General features: G+C 45.6%; 1 protein-coding gene across 1 annotated transcript in view; it reads left to right on the top strand.

Moving 5' to 3' along the window:
- LOC144770986 (putative cation-transporting ATPase 13A4) overlaps positions 1-18,719 on the top strand; it is a 722,230-nt gene that overhangs the window by 499,287 nt on the left and 204,224 nt on the right. The gene's annotated exons all lie outside the window — the stretch shown is intronic.

Raw genomic sequence — 18,719 nt, 5'->3', positions numbered from 1 at the left:
ACTCCTCAGTCACAGAATGCACAACAGACAGTTACAGCACCGCAGCCTATTGCTGCAACACAGCATGTCACATCACAGATGTACCAGTATGCACAGTCTGAGTATCCAGAGTATCAGCCATATTCATGAAACAGCCTAGAGAGGGAGGTAGGCTTGCCTCTCATCGAGATACCTGTAGATCAAGAAGGTCCCTATGTTCACAGTCAAGTATTAGGGAAAGACAGAAAGTTTTTGATTGATACAGGGGCAAGTAGGACCACAATTAGTCATGCCGAAGTTCCAGGGGCTCCGCTCTCAGGCTCAAGAAATGTTTCCCTTGGATTTTCAGGAAAGCCAATAGTTAACGAGATCTCAAAGCCAGTTACTCTAGAAGTAGGTCCATTGTCCCGCACTACTGATCTGTTACTTACTAAGTCATGTCCAGAAAATCTATTAGGCATTAAGACACTGAAAGAATTAGGTGCAGTTATTTGCTGTTCCCCAGAGGGAATACGTCTGTTCCTACGTGACTTTAAGGGTCACTATGTATTACGAGATTTTGATTCAAGATTGTCTAATGTTCCGCAGCATTTATGGGCGCAAGGTCCAACAGATGTAGGTTATATGCAAATCACACCCTATCGTGTGACTCTCAAACCAGGTGTAGTGTTACCACGAATCAGACAGTACAGATTGCCACCTGAGGCTGTAGCAGCCTTATCCAAAATTATTGACGAGCTCATGGCTCAAGGAGTAGTTGTAGAAACTGACTCCAATGTATGTAATTCTCCGATCATTCCAGTCATGAAACGTACTGATCCAAATGCACCCCCAGTATATCGATTAGTGATTGATTTACGAGAGCTTAATAAATGCATTATTCCTCAGTACCCAGTAGTCCCAGATATCTCTTCCCTATTAACAGCCATTGATTCTGAAGCCACGTTCTTCACTGTCATAGACCTCAAGAATGCATTTTTTAGTGTTCCTATTCATCCAGACAGCCAGTTTCTTTTCGGATTTTGTTTAAATGGAAGGAGCTATATGTTCACACGCGCTCCTCAAGGTTTCACAGAAAGTCCTAGTATTTACAGTCAGGCACTTAAGAGACAACTAGACAACATTCACATGCCAACGGACACTGCCCTGCTCCAGTATGTCGATGATCTACTGATCACGGCCCGTTCTGAACGTGCTTGCGAGCGAGCATCACTTACAGTCTTGTATTTTCTAGCCGAGATGGGGCACAAGGTGTCCCCTTCGAAGCTTCAATTCTGTGTCCAGCAAGTGGTATACTTAGGACACTTGCTGTCCAAGAGGGGTAGGCAGTTGACACCCGACCGTATCCAGTTAATAGCGAGTCTTCCCCAGCCCAGAACCCAGAAGGAGGTACGTGCCTTTATCGGCCTTACTTCTTATTGTAGGCAATGGATTCCCCAGTATGCATTTCTAGCCAAGCCACTGATACAGTTAACGACACAGGAGGCAGCCGTATCGACTGTCCTCCCTTGGACATCTGAACACACACTTAGTTTCAACGAGTTAAAGAAAGCCCTATGCCAAGCTCCAGTTCTAGCTACACCGAACTACAGTAAGCCTTTTACACTTTTCGTTACTGAACGTGAAGGTACAGCATTATCTGTTCTCACACAAGATCAAGCAGGACAATCCAAGCCCTGTGCTTATTTTTCGAGCACATTAGATCCAGTCGCCCAGGCGTTGCCTGCGTGCCTTAAGTCAGTTGCAGCCACCGCACTAGCTATCAGACAAAGTGATTCCATAGTTTTAGGACATTCCCTGACAGTACAAGTTCCACATTCCGCACTTGACAATTGCACGTTTAACAGGTTATGAATTGACACTGTTCCAGCCACACATAGAAATTAGACGCTGCAACGTCCTGAATCCTGCTACACTGTTACCATCAGTCAGTTTGAACCCTGACCCACATGACTGTGTGGAAGTAGTTAACATTACGACAAAGCCAAGACAAGACCTGACAGACATTCCGTTACCAGATCCTGACCTGACACTTTATGTGGATGGTTCATGTATGAGAACTAGTACAGGAGAACTAGTCGCCGCGTATGCAGTGACTACTGACACCGAAGTTATTGAAACACACCGTATTGATACCCTGTCCGCTCAAGCAGCAGAGCTAGTTGCTCTGACACAAGCCTGTATACACGCCAAGAACCTGAAAGTTAATGTTTATACAGATTCACGTTACGCATTCGGAGTTGTACACGACTTCGGAGTGCTCTGGCAGGAGAGAGGTTTCATGACTTCTCATGGAACCAAGATTCAGCATGGTCTCCTTATCCAAGCTCTGTTAGATGCCATACATTTACCGACATCCATTGCTATCATGAAATGCAAAGCACATACGAAAGTTACTGACATTATTTCCCAAGGTAACGATCTAGCAGACCGCACAGCCAAGCTTACAGCACAGACTCTAGACATTCCAGTTAATCAGACACATACTCCAGATCCGACTACATGCATGACAGTTAAGGACCCTACACAAGATGTCATAGATATCCAGTTACATGCTACTCCCGAGGAAATCAAGAAATGGTCCGAACAAGGAGGGGTCCAGACAGATCAAGGATGGTTAACGAAGGGTAGAGCCACATGGTTTCTCCCCGACTCTATGGTTCAAGTCATTATCAATACCGCACATAGTCCCGCACATTTAGGAGAAAAAGCTATGTTAGACAGTATCCAGAACATTTGGTTCAACAAGCATTTACGAGCTGCAGCCAAGCAGAAAGTCCGTACCTGTATGATATGTTGTCAGTTTAATCCAGGTAAAAGTGTCCCGGTGGAACAAGGTGGTTTCCAGCCTCCTGACCACCCTTTTGAGGTCCTCCAGATGGATTATATTCAGATGGAGCGATGTCGAGGTTTCAAGTATGTCCTTGTAGTTGTATGCGCTTTGTCCAGATGGACAGAAGCATATCCAGTCCCAGATTACACAGCCGCGACCACTGCCAAGCAGTTGGTTCGTGAATTCTTCCCTAGGTATGGACTCCCTAGAGTCGTATATTCTGATAACGGTCAGCCATTCTCATCTGAACTCATGAAGCACGTTTCCCTGTTGTTAGGGTACCAGTGGAAGTTCCATTGTGTACGCCATCCTGAAGCAGCCGGTCTAGTCGAGAGACATAATCAGACCCTGAAAATCCGTATTGCAAAAGTTTGTAAAGAAAAAGGTGTGGACTGGCTAGTAGCTCTGCCAGTTGCTCTATTTTATATGCGCATGGTCGCACATTCCAGATCAGGTCTGTCCCCGTATGAGGTCGTATTCGGCCGCCCCCCTAACATGTGGGGTACTCCTAGACCCCGAAGTATTACCGATGTTTCATGTAATATGTTGACAGATTACCTAGCTTCCTTGATGTCTGCCCTCAACTCATGTCGTTCACAGGTTGCTGCCGCCTTTCCAGACAATACCGAGGTGGCACCGCATGAAATCGTTCCAGGTTCCCTTGTGATGGTCCGGAATTTTGACAGATCAAGTCCGCTGGAACCTCGTTGGAAGGAGCCACGTCAGGTCCTCTTGACCACCCGTACTGCCGTCAAGCTGGAAGGCAGGAAGGGGTGGGTCCACCTTTCTCATGTAAAACTTTTCAATGGATTGAAACCCGTTTCTAAAAACATTTCCAAGGATTCCCAGGATTTTAAAGACTGCCGAAACATTGTTTTAAAGGACTGTCCCGCAAAAGACATTGTTACAACCCCTTCCCTGTTAGAGAAAACTCCGCAGCAGGAGTATAAGCAAAAACTACGGTCTAGTAAGTCAGTCAGTTTGATTGTATAAGTCCTCCCCTAGGTGAAACGGTTAGATTGTTTCTGACATGTATAAAATAGACCCCCATAGTGAGAGAGTCAGTAAAAACTCAATTCAATGTATCGTTTTTCTAAGTTTCATATTATTCATCAGCCTAATGATTTCCTGCACCAGTTATGCCTTTTTCCTATATTTTCCAGTTTCTCATGTAAATAAGTCTGCTAATGCTACAGTAGAGCACACGTTTAGTGATCTGCCTCCTCACGAATATTCTTACCGCCTCGCTATGCGTAATAATTCGTTTGTCCGTATGTTACATTATTCACACCAGACCAGCAATGCCACTAATTGTTGGGTGTGTGGTCGACTCCCCCCTTTCCAGACACCGAAGGGAGTTCTGCCACTCTTCCCTTATCCTTTTTCACATAATGGTTTGTGTGGAGCATGGTCCACGTTAACGGCATCCGCAACAGATATGTCTTTCCTTAACAGTACATGTTTCCCAGACAAGCAAGGTCTCCCCCACAGAACAGGGTTAGATCTAGAAAATGAAGTGTATAATTTAGGTAATTATTCGTCGAATTTCATGGTCCTGAATGTTCAGTCTGATACTACTCCAGACTCACCTGCTATTTCAGTACTACCAGTCAAAGGCGAATTATGTGTCCGTAATTATGGTTCTGTACACGTAGGCCATAGTGAATGTACTACTGTTATTCAGTATAGTGACAGTGGGAAATCTATTTTTAAAGCCTCACGTCATTCTTATTTTGTTTGTGGTCAAACTGCATATGTTCGTCTGCCCCTCGATTGGGAGGGAACCTGTTACATTGCCTTCCTACTGCCGCCTGTTTTTCTAGCCCCACCTGACTACCATAGGAATTCCTTCCTAGTACATACCAGACACAAGAGAAATCTCCCGATTGTCGATTATACTGAAACTGCCGCAGAGCAATTCATTGATATAGATAAAGGTGTTTTCCCTTATTTAGGCACAGTTGTAAATAGTAAGCTAATTCGTAGGTTAACAAGAACCCTTGAAGCAGTAGTAGATGAGACTGCCTCCGCTCTAGGTAACTTAACTGAAGAGCAATCCTTTATGAGAATTGTCGTTTTACAGAATCGTCTCGTCCTTGACGTCATACTGGCCGATAGGGGCGGGGCCTGTAGAGTCCTCGGATCTAGTTGTTGCATTTTCATTCCAAATAACGCGCCGTCTGTTTATTCAGCTATAACCAGACTCCATAAAATTGCCCATCTGTTACATCAAGATCCAGGCACCTGGACATGGTCCGGTTGGTTCTGGAATATAATTTCCGCATGGGGATGGAAATTCCTGTCCTTTCTAAGTATTGCAGTAGCGATCATATTTAGCTGCTGCCTCTGTATACAATGTGGCCCTGCGATTTGCAGCATGTGTGCTACCTCTTGTATTCCTAGTCCTAAGCCCCGTTCTAAGTCCCGTTCCAAGATAATTCGAGACGAGCAAATGGTACTGTATGAAATGATAGATGGTATCATGAAAATTGATGTTTCCTGATGGAAACGTAGTGACAAGGAGGGAATGTGGAAAAGTAAATTTTGCCATGTTCTGTGTCCCTACGCCTCATCCATCATATGTTATGTGTGCATGACCAATATGCATGTGTTATTCCCCATGTCCGATTAATGACGCAATTACAGTTGTGTCCACCTTTAAGTATGCCAGTTTCCAGTCCTCGTGAATACTACGAATATCAGGCCTATGTAAAGTTACGTTGCCACGTTTCTCAGTATGCACGTTATTTCATTATAAAGTCCCCGTTTCCAGGCCTCAAAAGGGCCCGGACATTAGATTCAGCTCCTGTCCCCTGAAGTCTCGCTGAGGAGCGATACAGCCCCCACCTGTATCCTCGACCCTTCACTTACTTCCTGCCTCGCAGTGCCCGGTGCAGCTTGGCTCTGCCTCTGAGTCTGCCAAAAGTATGTTATAGTTCCAGTTATCAGTTCAGTCCTCCTTCTCTGCATTCCTAAGCTACTGAACTGCATCAATAGTTTCCGTCATTGTCTAGCCTATACGGCTCCACGTTAGAGAAAATACTGTATTTAATGGTCATTTAGTATTCTTCATCACGCACTACATGTAGAATAATGCATGGTCCAGTCTTAGAATCAAGTTAGCTTTTCCCCTCATGACTTCTAGTTTATATCAACATGTTCCCTAAACATCAGATACCAGATAGGGTTTAGGTACAAGTCGCTCCGACCCTCCAGACTCTAGTCTCTGCTCCTAGCACAGAGTTCATAGCCCCCAGCTTCTCCTAGTAATACGTCATTGCCAGTTTGCGTGCACCACCAGGTTAGAGGTCCCGGCTCCTTAGGTAGCCCCCTCCTATGTTTCCGCCCCATTCATGACATATTCTGTTACGTTTGCACCACATGTCTATGGATACGCCCAGTTACACCTACTTTTACTGTTATCTTTCGCGACTGCTACGCGTCACGCCTTCTGCTCCACCCACTGCTACGCCTACTGCAATGTAATGCTATGTGTTCGCGCTATGTATATATGCCTGTGTATTGTTATTAAAAGTTAGCGCGCTCATCCCAGACCCAGCCCCGGCAGCTGCCGGGCCCTGTATGCAGGTTGTCCTGATCCTGTCCTTATGCTGTAATAAACCTGCAGAAACTCCTACTACCTCGAATCTTGACTCTTATTTATTGAGCTATCTGTTATGCTATATGTCTAGTCAAAAATAGGGTATTATTTATTTATTTACCACAGCTAGCTCCAATTTTAGAAGAGGTAGTAAGGGTGGTATTAATTTCTTGGCCCCTTTTGAGTATGGCGCTATTTGTTCCTGTGATTTTATTAGGGAAATTATTACCCTTTTCCATATAGTTGTTACTAGTAACCTTACTAGATGCCTTACTGGGTGCTGATGTATTAGTAATAGCGCCCGTATTATTTGGACCAAGTAATGTTTGAAGCATCGCATGGTTTGAATGAATCAAATCCTCCATGCTATCAATTTTAGAGGTCATTAACCTAGTCCGCTCCAGGACTGGTAAGAGTAATGTTTTAATCATGGCCTCCATTTTTGCCAACAAAACCTCATCACTATTAAGGCACGTGGGGCAAGTACTTGAGGAGCCTAGAGGAAGAAGGGAGGGGCATAACATATTGCTAGACACAGAGGGTATTAGTGGGTTTAAGTGAGACTCAGACCCCCGGCCCCCTACATCTTGGACTTTATTTACTTTACTGGTTTTTAGGTCTCTTTCCCCTGAAAATCTAGAGTCCCGTTTTCTCTTTTTCGTTTTGGGGCCAGGATTGGGTATTGGGGGATTAAGACTTTCAGCAGGGTTGGACATATTGGACTGATTGAGGAGAGGAGATCCAGAAAACTGGCTAAAGTCCTGCTCCTCGCTACTCATAGAATCATTATCCTCCTCCCCATCCCCCTGACTGTCTTGGGAAGCATTTATACTAATCTTTTCTTCCTTAGTTATATCCCTTGTTGGGCTACCCCCAATGTTTTCTAAATGGACTATAGCGTCTGAAAAAGTAGTATGGACACAATTGAAGGCAGCATGGGGTGCAGAGGTTGCAGGAGAGATAGATGTGGCTAAAGCCCCCAGTGAGGATCGCCTTCCACTAATTAGGTCTATTGACAATCTTTTCTCAACCATGGCGATTTCCTTTTCCAGAATACCAGTGGCCCGTGTTATGAAGGCGTCGAGGGGACCCGAAACGACGCCACTGGTGGTATTAAGTTGGACAGTACGTACCTTCCCTGATCTTAATGGCATTTTCTATGGTCTTCCTAGCGTCCAGGGGGGGTGGGCCTAGGCCGGACTCTGCCGTACTCGAACGGCCTCAAACGGCCCGCTCTTTGCCCGGTCTTCGCCCCCGCTCCCGCGCAGCGGAGGCGCTGCTCTTAAAAATAGGATAGGGCAGTGGGCGTTGCCGGCAGGGAGAGCGGCCACAGGTGTTGCACGCAGGGACTCCTGGGCAATGGAGTCCCTGCTCGCCTGCTCGCAGCCCTGCCGGTGACCAAGATGGCTGATGGGTTTTGTGCTCACCCTGAGTCCCTCGCAGAGTGTCCTTCTCCGCAGCGGGACCCGCGCAGCGGGTCCGGCAAGTCGTTGGCCGTGAGTCCTAAGCCTGTTACTGGCAGTGAAGCAGTGGGAGAGAGTCGCCTCCTTCAATCCTCCGAAGTCCGTTCACTGAAAAGGTTTCCCGGTTCAAGACGGGAAACGCTGTAGTTTTGAGCCGCTGTCAGGGGGCGTTGCCGGCCGGGAGAGCGGCCACAGGTGTTGCACGCAGGGACTCCTGGGCAATGGAGTCCCTGCTCGCCTGCTCGCAGCCCTGCCGGTGACCAAGATGGCTGATGGGTTTTGTGCTCACCCTGAGTCCCTCGCAGAGTGTCCTTCTCCGCAGCGGGACCCGCGCAAGTCGTTGGCCGTGAGTCCTAAGCCTGTTACTGGCGGTGAAGCAGTGGGAGAGAGTCGCCTCCTTCAATCCTCCGAAGTCCGTTCACTGAAAAGGCTTCTTTATGCACTTCTCTTACTTCTTTCTGCAAGTCACTTGCTTCTTTCTGCACCCCTTGTGCCTTTTTCTGCAAACCCTCTACTTTCTTTCTTTCTACACCACTGTTGGCTCTTTCTGCACTTCTGTGGTTTTCTTTCTTCTTTCTGTTTCCCTCTTCCCTCTTTCTATACCTCTTTTGCCTGTTTCTGCACTTCTCTTGATTCTTTCTGCACCTCTCTGGCTTATTTCTGCACCCCTTGTGCCTATTTTTGCATCCCTCTTCCCTTTTTCTGCGCCCCTCCTTTATGCACTTCTCTTGCTTCGTTCTGTACCTCCCTCGCTTCTTTCTGTGCACCTCGTGCCACTTGCTGCAGTCCTCTTCAATCTTTCTGCACCCCTCTTTCCTCTTACTGCATCCCTGTTCCTTCTTTGCACTCTGCTTTTGTTTCTGACTGTACCTCTCTTGCTTCTTTCTACACCCTCTTGCCTCTTTCTCCATGCCTCTTCCCTCTTTCTGAATGTCTGTTGCTTCTTTCTGCATTTCTCTTTCCTCTTTCTCAATCTCTCTTCCCTCTTTCTGCACCTATGTTGCTTCTTTCTGTACTTCTCTTGCTTCTTTATGCACCTCTCTTGCTTCTTTTAGTAACTCTTTTGCATCTTTCTGCACCTCTCTTGCTTCTTTCTGTATACCTCTTGCCTCTGTCACCACCCCTCTTAGCCCTTTATGCATCTCTGTTGCTTCCTTCTGCACTTTACTTGTTTCTTTCTCTAACCCTCGTCCCTCTTTCTGCACCTTTGTTGCTTCTTTCTTTACTCCTCTTGCTTCTTTTGACATCCCTTGTGCCTCTTTAACATCCCTCTTCCCTCTATCTGCACCCTTATTGCCTCTTTCTGCAACTCTGTTCCTTCTTTCTGGACTTATTTTGTTTCTTGCTGCACCTCTTGCTTCTTTCTGTGCCTCTTTCTGCAACCCTCTTCCTTCTTTCTCCATCCCATCCGTCTTTCCTCTCCTCTGTTGCTTCGTTCTGCACTTCCCTTGCTTCTTTCTATATCTCTCGTGCCTCTTTCTGCACCCTTCTTCCCTTGTTCTGCACCCCTGCTGCCTCTTTCTGCACCCCTTCCCACTTTCTGCAACTCTGATGCTTCTTTCTGCACTTATCTGTCTCCTTTCGCCACCTATCTATCTTCCCCCTTTCCACACCTCTTTTGCCTGTTTCTGCAACTCTCTTTCCTCTTTCTGCACTTCTCTGGCCTCTTTCTGCACCTCTGTTCCTTCTTTCTGTACCTCTGTTCCTTCTTTCTGCACCTCTGTTCCTTCTTTCTGGACTTCTTTTGTTTCTTTCTGCACCACTCTTGCTTCTTTCTGTGCCTCTTTCTGTGCCCCTCTTGCCTCTTTCTGCAACCCTCTTCCTTCTTTCTCCACTCCATCCGTCTTTCTTCCCCTCTGTTGCTTCGTTCTTCACTTTCCTTGCTACTTTCTATATCTCTCGTGCCTCTTTCTGCACCCCTGCTTCCTCTTTCTGCACCCCCTTCCCACTTTCTTCACCTCTGTTGCTTCTTCCTGCACCTCTCTGTCTCCTTTCGGCACCTTTCTTGCATCTTTCTGTATCCCTCTTCCCTCTTTCTACACCTCTTTTGCCTGTTTCTGCAACTCTCTTGCCTCTTTCTGCACTTCTCTTGCCTCTTTCTGCACCCCTGTGGCCTCTTTCTGCACCTCTGTTACTTGTTTCTGCACTTCTCTTGTTTCTTTCTGCACCTCTTTTGCTTCTTTCTGCTTCCCTCTTGCCTCTTTCTTCACCCCTCTTCTCCCTTACTGCCTCTCTGTTGCTTCTTTCTACACTTCTCTTGCCTCTTTCTGCACCTCTGTTCCTTGTTTATGTACCTCTTGTGTTTCTTTCTGTACTTCTCTTGCTTCTTTCTGCAAGTCTCTTGCCTCTTTCTGCACACCCTTTTCCCGTGTTCTGCACCCCTGTTACCTCTTTCTGCACCCCTCTTGCCTATATCTGCTCCCCTCTTCCCTCTTTCTCCACCCCTCATCTGTCTTTCTGCTCCTATGTCGCTTCTTTCTGCACTTCTCTTGCTTCTTTTTGCAAGTCTCTTGCTTCTTTCTGTACCCCTTGTGCTTTTTCTGCAAACCCTCTTCTTTCTTTATACACCACTGTTGCCTCTTTCTGCACCTCTGTTCCTCCTTTCTACACTTCTTTTGTTTCTTTCTTCCCCCTCTTGCGTCTTTTGCCCCCCTTCCCGCTCTCTGCACCTCTGTGTCTTCTTTCTGCACTTCTCTGCCTCCTTTCGGCACCTTTCTTGCTTCTTTCTGTATTCCTCTTCCCTCTTTCTACGCCTCTTTTTTCATTGCGCTTTACAAGTATACACACATTTAAATTTACACATTTTGCCTGTTTCTGCAACTCTCTTGCCTCTTTCTGTACTTCTCTTGCTTTTTTCTGTACCTCTTGTGCCTCTTTCTGCACTGCTCTTCCCTCTTTCTGCACCTCTCTTGCTTCTTTCTGCAGCTCTGTTGCTTTTCCTGCACTTCTCTTGCTTTTTTCTGCACCACTCCGGCTTCTTTCTGCACCCCTTGTGCCTAGATTTGCACCCCTCTTCCCTCTTTCTGCACCCCTTCTGCCTCTTTCTGCACTTCTTTTGTTTCTTTCTGCAACTCTCTTGCTTCTTTATTCACTCCTCTTGCCTCTTTCTCCATCCTCTTCCTTTTTTCTGCATATCTGCACTTCTCTTACTTCTTTCTCCACCCATCTTCCCTCTTTCTGCACCTCTGTTGCTACTTTATGCACTTCTCTTGCCTTTCTGAACCCTTCTTTCTGCTACCCTTTTGTCTCTTTCTGTACCTCTGCTCCTTATTTCTGCACTTCCTTTGTTTCTTTCTGTAACTCTTGCTTCTTTCTGTATCCCCTTCTGTATCTACATTGCTTCTTTCTGTACCCCTCGTGCCTCTTGCTGCAGCCCTCTTCACTCTTTCTGCACCCCTCTTTCCTCTTTCTGCATCCCTGTTCTTTCTTTGTACACTTTTATTTCTGTCTGCACCTCTCTTGCTTCTTTCTGCACCCTCTTGTCTCTTTCTCCATGCCTCTTCCCTCTTTATGAATGTCTGTTGCTTCTTTCTGCATTTCTCTTTCCCCTTTCTTCACCCTCTTCCCTCTTTCTGCACCTCTGTTGCTTCTTTCGGCACTTCTCTTGCTTCTTTATGCACCTCTCTTGCTTCTTTTAGCAACTCTTTTGCCTCTTTCTGCACTACTATCGCCTCTGTGTCCACCCCTCTTAACCCTTTCTGCATCTCTGTTGCTTCCTTCTGCACTTATCTTGTCTCTTTCTCCACCCCTCTTTCTGCACCTCTGTTGCTTCTTTCTGTATCCCTCTTGCTCCTTTCAACACCCGTTGTGCCGCTTTAACATCCCTCTTCTGTCTTTCTTCTTCTCTGTTGCTTCTTTCTGCACTTCCCTTACTTCTTTCTACTTCTCTTGTACCTCTTTCTGCACCCGTCTTCCCTCGTTCTGCACCCCTCTTGCCTCTTTCTCCACTCTCTTCACCCTCTCTGCATCTCAGTTGCTTTTTTCTGTACTTCTCTTGTCTCTTTCTCCACCCTTCTTCCCTCTTTATGCACCTCTGTTGCTTCTTTCTGCACTTCTGTATCTTCTTTCGGCACCTCTCTTGCTTCTTTCTGTATCACTTTTCACTCTTTCCTCATCTCTTTTGCCTGTTTCTGCACCTCTGTTGCTTGTTTCTGCACTCCTCTTGCCTCTTTCTGCACCTCTGTTCCTTCTTTATGTACCTCTTGTGTTTCTTTCTGCACTTCTCTTGCTTCATTTTGTACTTCTCTTGCTTCTTTCTGCAAGTCTCTTGCTTCTTTCTGTATCCCTTGGGCCTCTTACTGCACCCTTCTTGCCTAGTTCTGCTCCCCTCTTCCCTCTTTCTCCACCCCTTATCTGTCTTTCTGCTCCTCTGTTGCTTCTTTATGCACTTCTCTTACTTCTTTCTGCAAGTCACTTCCTTCTTTCTGTACCCCTTGTGCCTTTTTCTGCAAACCCTCTACTTTCTTTTGTTCTACACCACTGTTGGCTCTTTCTGCACTTCTTTTGTTTCTTTCTTTACCCCTCTTGCGTCTTTCGCCACCCCTTCCCACTTTCTGAACCTCTGTTGCTTCTTTCCGAAATTCTCTGTCTCCTTTCAGCACCTTTCTTTCTTCTTTCTGTTTCCCTCTTCCCTCTTTCTATGCCTCTTTTGCCTGTTTCTGCAACTCTCTTGCCTCTTTCTGTACCTCTCTTGCTTTTATCTGTACCCCTTGTGCCTCTTTCTGTACCGTTCTTCCCTCTTTCTGCATCTCTCTTGCCTCTTTCTGCAGCTCTGTTGCTTTTCCTGCACTTGCTTCTTTCTGCATTTCTCTTTCCTCTTTCTCAATCCCTCTTCCCTCTTTCTGCACCTATGTTGCTTCTTTCTGTACTTCTCTTGCTTCTTTATGCACCTCTCTCGCTTCTTTTAGTAACTCTTTTGCATCTTTCTGCACCTCTCTTGCCTCTGTCACCACCCCTCTTAGCCCTTTAAGCATCTCTGTTGCTTCCTTCTGCACTTTACTTGTTTCTTTCTCTAACCCTCGTCCCTCTTTCTGCACCTTTGTTGCATCTTTCTTTACTCCTCTTGCTTCTTTTGACATCCCTTGTGCCTCTTTAACATCCCCCTTCCCTCTATCTGCACCCTTATTGCCTCTTTCTGCAACTCTGTTCCTTCTTTCTGGACTTATTTTGTTTCTTGCTGCACCTCTTGCTTCTTTCTGTGCCTCTTTCTGCAACCCTCTTCCTTCTTTCTCCATCCCATCCGTCTTTCCTCTCCTCTGTTGCTTCGTTCTGCACTTCCCTTGCTTCTTTCTATATCTATCGTGCCTCTTTCTGCACCCTTCTTCCCTCGTTCTGCACCCCTGCTGCCTCTTTCTGCACCCCTTCCCACTTTCTGCACCTCTGTTGCTTCTTTCTGCACTTATCTGTCTCCTTTCGGCACCTATCTATCTTCCCCCTTTCCACACCTCTTTTGCCTGTTTCTGCAACTCTCTTTCCTCTTTCTGCACTTCTCTTGCCTCTTTCTGCACCTCTGTTCCTTCTTTCTGTACCTCTGTTCCTTCTTTCTGCACCTCTGTTCCTTCTTTCTGGACTTCTTTTGTTTCTTTCTGCACCACTCTTGCTTCTTTCTGTGCGTCTTTCTGTACCCCTCTTGCCTCTTTCTGCAACCCTCTTCCTTCTTTCTCCACTCCATCCGTCTTTCTTCCCCTCTGTTGCTTCGTTCTTCACTTTCCTTGCTACTTTCTATATCTCTCGGGCCTCTTTCTGCACCCCTCTTCCCTCGTTCTGCACCCCTGCTTCCTCTTTCTGCACCCCCTTCCCACTTTCTTCACCTCTGTTGCTTCTTCCTGCACCTCTCTGTCTCCTTTCGGCACCTTTCTTGCATCTTTCTGTATCCCTCTTCCCTCTTTCTACACCTCTTTTGGCTGTTTCTGCAACTCTCTTGCCTCTTTCTGCACTTCTCTTGCCTCTTTCTGCACCTTTGTTCCTTCTTTCTGCACTTCTTTCTGCACTTCTTGTGTTTCTTTTTTTATCTTTCTTGCCTCTTTCTCCACCCCTCTTCTCCCTTTCTAGATCCCTGTTGCTTCTTTCTATACTTTCCTTGCCTTTTTCTCCACCTTTCGTCCTCTTTCTGTACCTCTGTAGCTTGCTTACTTCTTTCTGTACTTCTGTTGCCTCTTTGTGCACTTCTCTTGCATCTTTCTGTACATTTCTTGCCTCTTTTGTCACGTCTCTTGCCTATTTCTGCACATTTCTTACTCTTTCAGCACCTGTCCTGATGTTTCTGTGCTTCTCTTACCTCTTTCTGTGCTTTTCTCATCTCTTTCTGTACTCAAATGGGAAGTGCAACCTATCCAGTCTAAAGGTCTGTGTGCTATCATGACTGCAGTATATGTCTACTTGTACATGTATGTGTTATGCATCTGAAGAGGGTAGCTTAAAAAGTGGGTAACTTCTCCTATAGGTGGTCAAGTCTTCTCTGTTCTCCTCTGTCTTTCGGTTGCACAGGCAGACATGTCTTATGTATATAGGTGTTATAGAGTCCCCTCAAATATACTACTGAATACCCGTGTCCCTTGTACAGAAAGAAATGGATACCCCTTTGTGTACACAAGCTTACTGAGTTTGCTGTTTGAAACACAGGTATTCAAGTATATGTATGTTTATTTTATGTAACCTGTCACTAGGTAAAGGCAGAGACACCCACATGCATACCTTCACAAACTTGGTGAGACTTACAACAGCGATATGGTTAGGATTGGTAGGCCTAACATTCTGAGAAGTCGATGAATAGTGAACCTTGAAGAGAAAAGTGAGGTTTAAGACATCTTGGGAGAAGAATTAGTGATTAGGCTACTTTGTATAAGTCTGTGGAAGGGTACTCTCAAAGTAGGCCTTTTTCTGCACCTCAGTTGCCTCTTTCTGCACTACTCTTGCTTTTTTTCTCTACCTTTTTTCCTCTTTCAGAACTTTTGTTGCCTCTGTCTGTATTTTTATTGCTTCTTTCTGTACCTTTCTTCCTCTTTCTGCACTTCTTTTGCTTCTTTCTGTGCCTTTCTTCCTCTTTCTGTACATGTTCTACCTATGCAGGCCTAGTTAGAAATAGGCATTTAAAAAAACCTTAGAAATTCACTTAAAAAAACACAGGTTTCAGGGAAGTTATCGTTAGTAATTAACATTTAAAAAACTTTAGAAATTCACTGAGAAAAAGAGGTTTTAGGGACGTTATAGTTAGGAATTAGCATTTTAAAAACCTTAGAAATTCGCTGAAAAAAACACAGGTTTCAGGGACATTATAGTTAGGCTGACATTTCACTCATACAAAACCAGAGAAATGTGGCCGTTATAGTTAGCTGAGCTTACTATAACATGTGCCCTCGCAATGTACTGCTGATGACGTCACATATTACATCACTCATGACATGGTCAGTGACATCACTGATAACATCACTGATGACATTTCAAAGCAGATCCTGGTTTGAAGTGTTGGCAGCCATCTTGTGACTCAGTGATGAGGGAGGAGGAAAAAGGTGAGATAGACATTAAAGGTCTGGTCAGGGAGTCCCACAGAGACCCCCAGGGCCCAAAAAAGCATAAGAAAAATGTCTGCTGAATTCGCGCACACAGTGTGACTCTGGCTGAAAATTTAAAAAAAATCAAAGTGTGGACTCTCGCTCTTAGTTTTTTAAAGCGCCCGGGTAGGCCAGGTACCGGGGCAATCCCAATTTATGTAGCAAGGGCTCCTGGGACCCCTGCAGCCCCAGGGACTACCACCTCCCCGGGGAATTATTATTTATGTTGGGAGCATGCGGCCTCCCCGCAGCCCTGGGGACCACCACTTCCCCGGGGCTATATTTAAACAAGGGCGGGGGCCTTGTGGGCCCCCCAAACCCCTGGGACCCCCACCTCCCTGGGGCTGTAAATAATAAGTAGTGTGGGGAGCTTGAGATCCCCGCACTGCCCCGGGTACCACAACCTCCATGGGGCATCAAATATGTAATACAGGGGTCTGTAGTGGACCCCCGGTCCCGGGGACCCCCACCTCCATGGGGCTATTTACATGTTAGAGGGGGCCGCGTGCCCCCCTCTTGGAGCGCTTTATTGCCATCTTCAAAGGCCATGCCCCTCTTTCTCCACCACTCTGCAAATGTACCTCCTGCCAGACTACGGGATGTGGGATAAAGTCAAATTTACTCCTGAGGGACTTTGGGGGCCAAGAAGCCCTCCTGGTACCTCCTGTAAGTCCTACGCAGCGGAATTCCTGAGCGCTGGCCAAGCACCCTTTCTCCACCACTCTGCAAACACTACTAATAGTTAAAGAAGTGTTTGCAATGTAATAGGTTTCATATTTGCAAGAAGTAGAGCTATTGGTGTTGTAAATGCAAAAGTTGTTTACTAATTTTGTTTGGAGTGGATGTACAATGTGTGTAGTGGAATTATGTGGTATGTTGCGCAGTGAAATTATGTGGATAGAAAGTATGTGGTATTTAGTGTATAGGAATTATGTAGAGTGGGATTATGTGTTATGGAGAGTAATTATGTGGTATGGTTGTATAATTCATCATCTGCACCCTAATCTAAATTTAGAACAGAAAAAGTCTTCTATCTCAAATGGCTGAAAAGTTTCAAAAAATGCAGCGACAAGTGTTACAGCGAGGTGGAAGGCCCTTTGCAAACCTAGAATGGTCACTTATTAAATGCAATAAGGAAACCCAGAGTTAAGTATTGGGAGAGATAGGTCTTACAGTAGTGATAAATGATTTAGGAGTTTTAAATACCAAGACATATAAAACTCTTACATTCTCTACTGTGTTCTACTTTTTAAATACCATGCACCCTGCCCTAGAAGCTGCTAGGGCCTACCTTTGGGGTGAATTGTAAATATTACAAAGAAAGGTTCAGGTCATGCAAAATGGTTATTTTGCCAGGTGGAAATGGCAGTTTAAAACTGCAATACTTGCTGCATTGGATGACCTGAAATATGTTTTCAAGTTCTACTTGGAAGCACAATGAGTGCTGCAGGCCCAGTAGCAAAAACATTCAGATGATGGACGGAATGCAGAGAAAATCAAACATTTCCCTCAGTCAAAAGATCTGGCTTAAATACATTGTTCTTTTACTCACCTTGCTCACTTTGTCACTGGATTCAAGCTAGCCTGGCTGATGAAAGGTGTTACCCTGAATCCGGTACCAGGATGCTTGTTTCCGGTCCAGGGAGGACCTGGCTTGGCAGTTCGGGCTGGACTGTTCCCATGAGACACAGGGTCAAGACTGATTTGCAAATGGCTGGGTCCAACTGGGGTGTCGAAGTGAGCTAAAGAATGATGATGGATTCAACCAAGATCGGTGACTTGGGGTGAGTGTCTAAAGAGTTTCACTACTCCGTCCATTATCTCCTTGTGTGTTCTTTGTTCGCCCTAAGTTGGCAGAGAATGCCCAGACATGGGTCCCTTGCTCACTTTGCCACTGGATTCTGGCTAGCCTGGCTGATTAGGTTTACCCCGAAACGGGTCCTAGGATGCTTGTTTATGGTCCAGGGAGGACCTGGCCTGGGAGTGTGGGCTGGACTGTTCTCATTAGGCACAGGGTCAAGACTGATTTGCATATTGGTGGGTCCAAACTGGGCTGGCTAAGTGAGCTAGAGAATGATGATGGATTTAACCCAGATCTGTGGCTGGGGTGAGTATCTGAAAAGTTTCAGCACTCCGTCCATCATCTCGTTGTGTTTTCTTTGTTCACCCTAAGTTGGTAATGTTTACTGAGAAGTGGGTCCCTTGCTCACTTTGCCATTGGATTCAAGGAAGCCTTGCTGATGAGGGGTGTTACCCCGAAACCGGTCCCAGGATGCTTCTTTACGGTCCAGAAAGGACCTGGCCTGGCACTTCGGGCTGGACTCTTCCCATGAGACACAGGGTCAAGACTTATTTGCATACGGCTGGGTCCAAACTGGCGTCACGAAGGGAGCTAAAGAATGATGATGGCTTCAACCCAGATCTGTGACTGGGGGTGAGTGAAAAGTTTCAGCGCTCTGTCCATCATCTCCTTGTGTTTTCTTTGTTCACCTGGTAGTAACATTTAATTTTACAGACCCTGGGTACATGTTGGATCATATACTAGGTACTTACTAGTAATTTCAATGTCCCATTCAGATGTAGTTTATAACAACAAATACTCCAAAGGAGACCTAACATAAGACCCACTGGATCAATGTAGGTAGCGCAACTGGGAATAGGGAACTTATAAATAGGGTGAGATTAAACATCTACCCACTAGGGATGTGTATGATATGCTAACCATATCTATGTAATGAGAGGGGGGCAACACTAATTGTTTTTAGTTACCCTCACACACCCAAGTGGTGTCATGCTTTATTATGCTTCCTCATCGGGTCACCCAGACTCCTATAGGTCAAGGTGGGCTCAACCACAGTGTTGGGAAGCTCTTGTGATAGTGAAGGCAAATGGATCTAAATAAAATACCTCAATCAGACCCCAGGTTTCCCTTTATTCATGGGTCTGGTTTGGTTGAGTATGTTGAACTGCTGACCCCAGCAGTCCACCATCCAATCTGAGTGAGTCACAATGTGCAACCACTCAATTGAGAGAGTTCAGATTGTGACCCACTCCAAAGGGAAAGAACTAATACATGGGTTTATTCGCAGAATCAGAATCAATTTGCAAAATGGCAGTGCATAATTTGCAACCATTTTTTACAAAATGATTCTTGGTACATCTGGCCCAAGTCGAAGTAAATAACTGATAATCATATCAAAGACTGTTACCTGTTTTTTAACCAAACATCGTTTTTCACCAACACAATTGGCTTCTTGTGGTTAAATAATATTATTTGGTAAAGCACTCTCCAT

Source organism: Lissotriton helveticus, chromosome 7 (assembly GCF_964261635.1).
Source record: "Lissotriton helveticus chromosome 7, aLisHel1.1, whole genome shotgun sequence".
Taxonomy (NCBI): domain Eukaryota; kingdom Metazoa; phylum Chordata; class Amphibia; order Caudata; family Salamandridae; genus Lissotriton; species Lissotriton helveticus.
Note: the sequence above shows the minus strand (reverse complement) of the source record. Positions and strands in the feature narration are given on the sequence as shown.